Raw genomic sequence first — 8974 nt, forward strand, 5'->3', positions numbered from 1 at the left:
ATAACTTCTCTTCAACTTTGCCTTGCCACACTTGGCTGGGGAATATGGTGCGCATAGGGTCTGCTGTAATGGCAAGGCTGCTTGAGAGATGGAATGGCAAGGCTGCTTGAGAGCTGTCCAGGGTCCTGACTTCTCTAGCCTCTTTCTTCTGGTGGTGCTGAACAGACAGCTTGACTTCTCTGCATGTTGATTGACACCCTCTACATATACAGAGTCCGGACTAAGGTGGTGACTAGCAGTGGGGTCAAGGAGAGACCGTTTATAGTGGTAAAATACACCAGACTAAACTATCATAAATGTTCAACAGCACAGGGAGCAGAAGAGGAAGTCCTGCCCTGGTTGTTAGCTTAGCCAGATATACATTCTACAGCCCATCAATGTTTGGCAGTTGGCTTATATAAGGAATTCATGGAAAGTAGAGTCTTGATTTTACCATTTTGTAATTGCATTGATGATTATCTATCAAATTGATTTTCTTTTACAAAACAACGCAACAAGTCTTATTCAATTGCTAAAAATTAAGGCAATAAGAAAGAAAAAAAAAGCAGAACTGTCATTACTATACGTCGCATGTATTAGCCAACAAGCAGAACACCTAGAATGGATAGCTGGCTAAGATCACAACTGGACGGGACTTCTTCTTTTGCTCCCTATTTTAACCTGATTCAAGCAGTATGCTATTTGTAATACAATTATTATGTATCATCCTGTGCAGATCAAGACAGGTTAACCCTGGTATTCAGGCAACTGATATACTTTAATAGCCATAGCACCTCAATTGACTACTGTATCCCAATAGGCACAAATTGACTAGAAGCACTAAGGAAAAACACCCTTGTCTCAGAACACTCCATACGAGGTCACAAAGGAAACATCCTCCATAAGACATGACAGAATCAGAGCTGTGTGTCTCCAGCACGAGCATGACTGATCTGGAGACACAGCAGTTCAGAATGTAGGCTAGCATGTATCTCTCGCTCTCTCCCTCTCTCGCTCTGATGAGGGCCTCAGCCCCAATCTGGAGGAAACTAAAGTGTTCCAGTCCAGTGTCCAACCCCCGAGTACAGCGTAGTCTCAATGTATCCTGGCCATGATGAATTACCTGTCCAAATGCATCCCTCTCTCACAGTCAAATGCATCTCCAAACTCTACAACCAAACCCTCGGATGATGATTTTCTGTTACAAAAGCTTTGTCTACTGGCTGGTTTAAACAGAAGGAGATCAAACAGGGGATCAAAAGCATGAATGAGAAGAAGAATGAGGGTTTTGACAAAACTTGGCTATAGGCTACAGACACAATGTTAGTTACTGTGAAATTAGAGAAAAACATGCTACACATGGCACTGCTATGGTGACGTCTATCGGTGACTGTTTACTAGAACGTAGGAATTCAGACTTGAAGAACTTGAATGGTGAAACTTTGTGTGTCAGAGTTATCCATAAAGGATGTTATAAGGATCCATGAGCCATTACAAAACCGTATTTAAACAGGTCTTGTAATGTATTATATCAAGGCTCAGGCTAAGACCCAGATGCAGACACAGGAGGCGGATAGTACGAGTCTCAGAGTTTATTAAAGGGGCAGGCAAAAGGGAAGTCAAGGCAGGCAAAGGGTCGTAATCCAAATCAGAGTCAGGCAGGTACAGGACGGAAGGCAATTGGTAGGTCAAAGCAGACAAAAAGGTCAGAACTGGGAAAACTAAGAACATCCAAAACTAGAGCACAGGACCCCGCTGGTAGGACTTGACGAGACAAGACAAACAGAAAACGCAGGTATAAATACACAGGGGATAATGAGGGGAGACACCTGGTGTGACAGTATTATACATGTCTATACAAGTATTATACATCCAAAAATGCTTTTAGAGTGATTAATAAAATGTTATGGAGGTTTTACAGCAGGTTTTATAATGGGATTAAAGATAGTATTATTGGACTGTACACAGGTGGCTCAGAGAACGTGAGCCCACTCCCCTTCCAGCCCTCTGTGGAGTATCCCGTCAATGTGTATGTCCAGATAACCTGAACACTATCTTACACTGTACACACAGCCCGTTGAGCAGTCTGCATATACAGTACTCTCTCCATCAGATACCAAGTCAACTCATGAATTGTTCATGAAAGCAAATATGCCAGGCATAATTTACATTGAATGCACAAGACTTGCTCTTTGAATCTATTTTCTGCCTCAAAGAGAAACATATAATTTCTTTGGTCATGCAAATATTGCATCTTCTTGGCAATAGACATCACTTATAAAACATGTTTTTTTTAAATCCTTGTTTTGATGTGTAAACTGGGATTATTGTGAACCACAGAACGTTCCTATACGCTCCTGTACGTTTGTGCCAAACGTTCATAGCTCTCAGCACTAACAGAAAGTTGATCTATAAACATGTGGTAACAACTCCCTCGACCTCCTCCCCCTCTCCCACTGTAAGAAGTGAGTTTAGCAGTCATTTGGTTAAATGATTTTCTCTCTAATGACCAGCTTTCCATATCAACCCAGACTGCCGCCGTAACTCAGTGGAAAAGAGCAGATGATTGATTTAGATAAGGCACATTGTGCTTTTCCATACTGCCTGTCACGTTCCTGACCTGTTTTCCCTTGTTTTTGTATTTATTTAGTATGGTCAGGGCGTGAGTTGGGTGGGTTGTCGATGTGTGATTTTTATGTTGGGATTTTGTGTGTTCGGCCTGGTATGATTCTCAATCAGAGGCAGCTGTCAATCGTTGTCCCTGATTGAGAATCATACTTAGGTAGCCGGGGTTTCACGTGTGTTTTGTGGGTGTTTGTTCTTGTGTCAGTGTTTCGCCACACGGGACTGTCACGGTAGTTATTTTGTTATTTTGTATCGCATATTGTTTTGTTATATTAAATCACTATGGAAACTAACCACTCTGCGTATTGGTCCGATCCTTCTCGCCTCTCCTCGTCCGAGGAGGAGGAAGAAAATGACTATCGTTACACTGCCTTATTTGCACAGCAAACACCCTCTGTGTCTTGGTTACATTTGTGTACACTGGCAGTCACAGCAGACCGACAAACTCTTTATAGCCTTGAATAATTCAACTGTCACACATCTTCCTGACTCCAACCAAATTTACAAGCAAACTGTAAATATTGTGTGTATTTAGAGTGTCCTTGAGAGTGTATTTCTAAACTTAACTTTATTTACTGTATGTCATAACTTAAGTTTTTTTGACTTCGTTCATCATCTCAAAGCCCAAAGCAATCCCTGAGGGATTCATGAGTTAGAGTAAGATTTACATTTTTGTAATTTAGGAGACGCTTTTATCCAAAGCGACTTACAGGAGCAATTAAGGTTAAATGCCTTACTCAAGGGCACCGACAGATTTTTCACCTAGTCTGTTGTGAGATTCAACCTTTCGGTTGTTGGCCCAATGCTCTTAACCGCTAGGCAACCAGTCGACCTTTAGATCAGCCCCACATGAACATTCTCCCTAAAATGAATCGCCCATGTGGAGTTTGTTATGTTATAATTTTTTACTTGCATACAAAGTCACGTTTTGTCATCATGCCAAGTGACAGATGGGATCCTGGCCTGACATACCTAATATAATATTTACTGGTTTAAGACAGTTTGATGGTTTGAGACATGGATTATTGACCAAATGTCAGAGAGAAATTGAGAAATTTGGAAAATGAAGCCGAGGTCCTCTAGCCGACATTTGAGCATTTGATTATTCAAAGGTGGTGAGTATTTGTTTCAATTGGATAATTGGATGGATTTTGATTTCCTATGGGTACTGCATGCAACAACACACTATTGGGTACTGCGGAACAATATGGATGCCCTGGCCCCTGGGCGCAATTAGCCTGGTCCCAGATCTGTTTGTGCTATTATGTCAACTCCTTGTCATGCCAAACAAGGGTACCAGTCTAATACGACAAACAGATCTGGGACCAAGCTAATGGCACCCACAGTATCTGTGACCTGTTTCAGGAAGCTAGGCCTATGTCGCATGTCACTACTTCACAAAAACAAATGTTTTTTAGGGGGGGGCAGAAATGCATTCTGGAATATGTGAACTTTCATGTGCTTTAATAACAAACTTGTATTCTATCTATAAATACAAATAAAATTGTTAACTTACGAGCCTAGTTCGTTTAGCCATGGAAAAAGACCGGAACCTTCCCGCTAGCCATGATTGACTGAGATAAAGGATGGGCTGGACATGCCAGGAGATGAGTTTGGATTGGTCTGCCATTGTCACGATCGTCGTAATGAGGCAGAGTGGACCAAGGCGCAGCGTGATAGAAAGACATCTTCTTTATTATGAAGACGAAACAAACGAACAAAAACAACAAACAGACGACCGTGAAGCTATTCAAACAAATAGTGCTGACACTAAACACTACACATAGACAACCCACCCAACTCACGCCCTGACCATACTAAATAAATACAAAACAAGAGAAAACAGGTCAGGAACGTGACATAACCCCCCCCCCCCCCTCAAGGTGCGAACTCCGGGCGCACCCCCTAAAACTCTAGGGGAGGGTCTGGGTCGGCGTCTGTCCGCGGTGGCGGCTCTGGCGCGGGACGTGGACCCCACCTTAATTCTCAATAGGGGGTGCTGTTTGCACTTTGTAATAATTTCGTTCCCAAATTAAACTGCCTCGTACTCAATTCTTGCTCGTACAATATGCATATTATTATTACTATTGGATAGAAAACACTCTCTAGTTTCTAAAACCGTTTGAATTATATCTGTGAGTAAAACAGAACTGGAGTTGGAGCAATTTTCCTATGAGGATGTGAGAATGCTGAATTCTGCTGGCTGTTCTGAGGTCGGTTTATTAATTTGCCTGTCTTCTATTGGTTGAGATGCACTGCATACGCCTTCCCCTGGATGTCAGCGAATAGTGAGAATTGAAATGGAGTTGCTGGGCAGATCTGAGAGCTTATAAATGGGCTGGCAACGTGGGGTCCTTCCTTTCTTCTCTTCGCCATGACGCAAAAAGGACCTCTGGATGTCGTTCTAGAAAGCTCCCGTTATAGCCCTTAGATATATCCGGCTCTGTTTTTATTCGATATAGGTGTTAAAGACATCATAATGTTGTTATTTTAAACCGAGTTATATCAGTTTATATCAGTATATTGCGATTTTCGGATATTTATTAGTGCTGCGTTATAGTGAGTTGGACACGTCTTTGCCACATGGCTAATGTTTACTGCTAATTCCAACGTTGAAGACTACATTCTACAACCGAGCAACGATTCTTTTGGACAAAGGACAACTTGCCCAAGATTCTGATGGGAGCTCATCAAAAAGTAAGAACTATTTATGATGTTAATTCGTTGTTCTGTTGAAAAATGTAAAACTCCAATTCCGCCATTAATTTCGGTGCGGTCTCGCTTTAACGCACGCTGTATGTCGTAGTAACGTTAATTTTAAAAATCTAACACAGCGATTGCATTAAGAACTAATGTATCTTTCATTTGCTGTCCAACCTGTATTTTTTAGTCAAGTTTAGGATTAGTTACTGATTAGATTAGGTGCCTCTCCCAAGATTTCTCCCGACATATTGTTGGCAGCTTGGCTACTTTTCTCATTGTATAACCACGATTTGTGCCGCTAAATATGCACATTTTTGAACAAACTCTATATGTATTGTGTAATATGATGTTATAGGACTGTCATCTGAAGAAGTTTGAGAAGGTTAGTGAAAAAATTAATATCTTTTGCTGGTTTATTCGTTATCGCTATTGTTGGCCTGAATCAATGCTGTTGTGTGGTTGGCTATTGTAGTAAGCTAATATAATGCTATATTGTGTTTTCGCTGTAAAACACTTAAAAAATCTGAAATATTGGCTGGATTCACAAGATCTTTGTCTTTCATTTGCTGTACGCTGTGTATTTTTCAGAAATGTTTTATGATGAGTATTTAGGTAATACACGATGGTCTCTGTAGTTATTCTAGTTGCTTTGGTGAGAGTTGTGATGGTGGCTGCAATGGTAAACTATGATTTATACCTGAAATATGCACATTTTTCTAACAAAACATATGCTATACAATAAATATGTTATCAGACTGTCATCTGATGAAGTTGTTTCTTGGTTAGTGGCTATTTATATCTTTATTTGGTCGAAATTGTGATAGCTACCTATGCAGGAAAAAAATGGTGGGGAAAAAAAGTTGTGTATTTTGCTATCGTGGTTAGCTAATAGATTTACATATTGTGTCTTCCCTGTAAAACATTTTAAAAATCAGAAATGATGGCTGGATTCACAAGATGTGTATCTTTCATCTGGTGTCTTGGACTTGTGATTTAATGATATTTAGATGCTAGTATTTACTTGTGACGCTGTGCTAGGCTATGCTAGTCAGCTTTTTTACTGATGGGGGTGCTCCCGGATCCGGGATTGTGACCAAGTAGAAGTTTTAACAATGTCTTTGTCCGCCTCCTTACTCGCCCCCGTGGCCTCCTCCTAACAACCACCCCCCATGTCAATCCCACTATACCAAAGGGCAGCACCGGACTGAGGGGCAGCACCGGACTGAGGGGCAGATCCTGGCTGGCTGGCTCTGGCGGATCCTGGCTGGCTGGCTCTGGCGGATCCTGGCTGGACGGCTCTGGCTGGTTCTGGCTGGACGGCTCTGGCGGATCCTGGCTGGACGGCTCTGGCGGATCCTGGCTGGACGGCTCTGGCGGATCCTGGCTGGACGGCTCTGGCTGGTCCTGGCTGGACGGCTCTGGCTGGTCCTGGCTGGACGGCTCTGGCGGATCCTGGCTGGACGGCTCTGGCGGATCCTGGCTGGCTGACGGCACTGGCGGATCCTGGCTGGCTGGCTCTGGCGGATCCTGGCTGGCTGACGGCACTGGCTGCTCCTGTCCGGCGGACGGCACTGGCTGCTCCTGTCTGGCGGACGGCTCTGGACAGACGGGCAGCTCTGACGGCTCGGGACAGACGGGCAGCTCTGACGGCTTGGGACAGACGGGCAGCTCTGACGGCTTGGGACAGACGGGCAGCTCTGACGGCTCGGGACAGACGGGCAGCTCTGACGGCTCGGGACAGACGGGCAGCTCTGACGGCTCTGGGCAGACGGACAGTGCAGGCGGCACTGGGCAGACGGCAGACTCTGGCCGGCTGAGGCGCACAGTAGGCCTGGTGCGTGGTACCGGAACTGGAGGTACCGGGCTAAGGACACGCACCTCAAGGCTAGTGCGGGGAGCAGCAACAGGACGCACAGGACTCTGGAGACGCACAGGAGGCTTGGTGCGTGGTGCCGGAACTGGTGGTACCGGGCTGGAGACACGCAACATAGGGCGAGTGCGTGGAGGAGGAACAGGGCTCTGGAGACGCACAGGAGGCTTGGTGCGTGGTGCCGGAACTGGTGGTACCGGGCTGGAGACACGCACCATAGGGCTAGTGCGTGGAGGAGGAACAGGGCTCTGGAGACGCACAGGAAGCCTGGTGCGTGGTGTAGGCACTGGTGGTACTGGGCTGGGGCGGGGAGGTGGCGCCGGATATACCGGACCATGCAGGCATACTGGCTCCCTTGAGCACTGAGCCTGCCCAACCTTACCTGGTTGTATGCTCCCCGTAGCCCTCCCCGTAACCCGCACTGGGCTGTGTTGGCAAACCGGGGACACCGTGCGTAAGGCTGGTGCCATGTATGCCGGCCCGAGGAGACGCACTGGAGGCCAGACGCATTGAGCCGGCTTCATGGCACCTGGCTCAATGCCCAATCTAGCCCTGCCAGTGCGGGGAGGTGGAATAACCCGCACCGGGCTATGCACACGTACAGGAGACACCATGCGCTCTACCGCATAACACGGTGTCTGCCCGTACTCTCGCACTCCACGATAAGCATAGGGAGTTGGCGCAGGTCTCCTACCTGACTTCGCCACACTCCGTTGTAGCCCCCCCCCCCAATAAATTTTTTGGTCTGACTCACAGGCTTCCTACCGCGTTGTCGTGCTGCCTCCATTCGCCGGTATCCATCCTCACACTGCTCCAGAGAATCCCAGGCGGGCTCCGGCATTCTCCCTGGGTCGGTCGCCCACCTGTCGATTTCCTCCCAGGTTGTATAGCCCAGATCCTTCTCCTGCTTCCGTGCTGCCTCCTCATACCGCCGCCTCTCTGCTTTCGCTGCCTCCAGCTCAGCTTTGGGGCGGCGATATTCTCCCGGTTGTGCCCAGGGTCCTCCGCTGTCCAGAATTTCCTCCCAATTCCTGTAATCCTGCGTTTGCTGCTGCTGCCTTGAATCACGCTGCTTGGTCCTTGTTTGGTGGGTAATTCTGTCACGATCGTCGTAATGAGGCAGAGTGGACCAAGGCGCAGCGTGATAGAAAGACATCTTCTTTATTATGAAGGCGAAACAAACGAACAAAAACAACAAACAGACGACCGTGAAGCTATTCAAACAAATAGTGCTGACACTAAACACTACACATAGACAACCCACCCAACTCACGCCCTGACCATACTAAATAAATACAAAACAAGAGAAAACAGGTCAGGAACGTGACAGCCATGTAGCATGCTTCTGTCTATAATGTGAGTTGCTCAAAATGTGTTGATAATCCTTTCTACCGCGTCTTTTTTGAAAGATAAATGATTTACTACTTTTCTCTACAACATTGATACCCTGAATTTAGCAGGCACTATCGACAGATCAGTTGGAAAAAGTTGTGATGGACTACTGACTTGACACAATGCTAGCTAAACAAGATTTAGCTACGAACAAAACGGAGTTAAATGGTTCCAGTCTGCCGTGAAGCGTTCATCCATGTAATGTATATGGGTAAGAGTCTAGCTACATTTTCAGGTATTACAAGTTTTTTATTTTGTCAGGAAGTAATTTTCATTGCAAGTTAAAGCGTATTGTTCACTAGCTAGCAAACCTTGGCTTGCTTGCTAACGTTATGTGTATGATCTGTGTAGTAATATTATTTGAATCAGAAATCCATTTGCATTGCTAGTTATAGCTTAATGTTA

Source organism: Salvelinus namaycush, chromosome 34 (genome assembly GCF_016432855.1).
Source record: "Salvelinus namaycush isolate Seneca chromosome 34, SaNama_1.0, whole genome shotgun sequence".
Taxonomy (NCBI): Eukaryota; Metazoa; Chordata; class Actinopteri; order Salmoniformes; family Salmonidae; genus Salvelinus; species Salvelinus namaycush.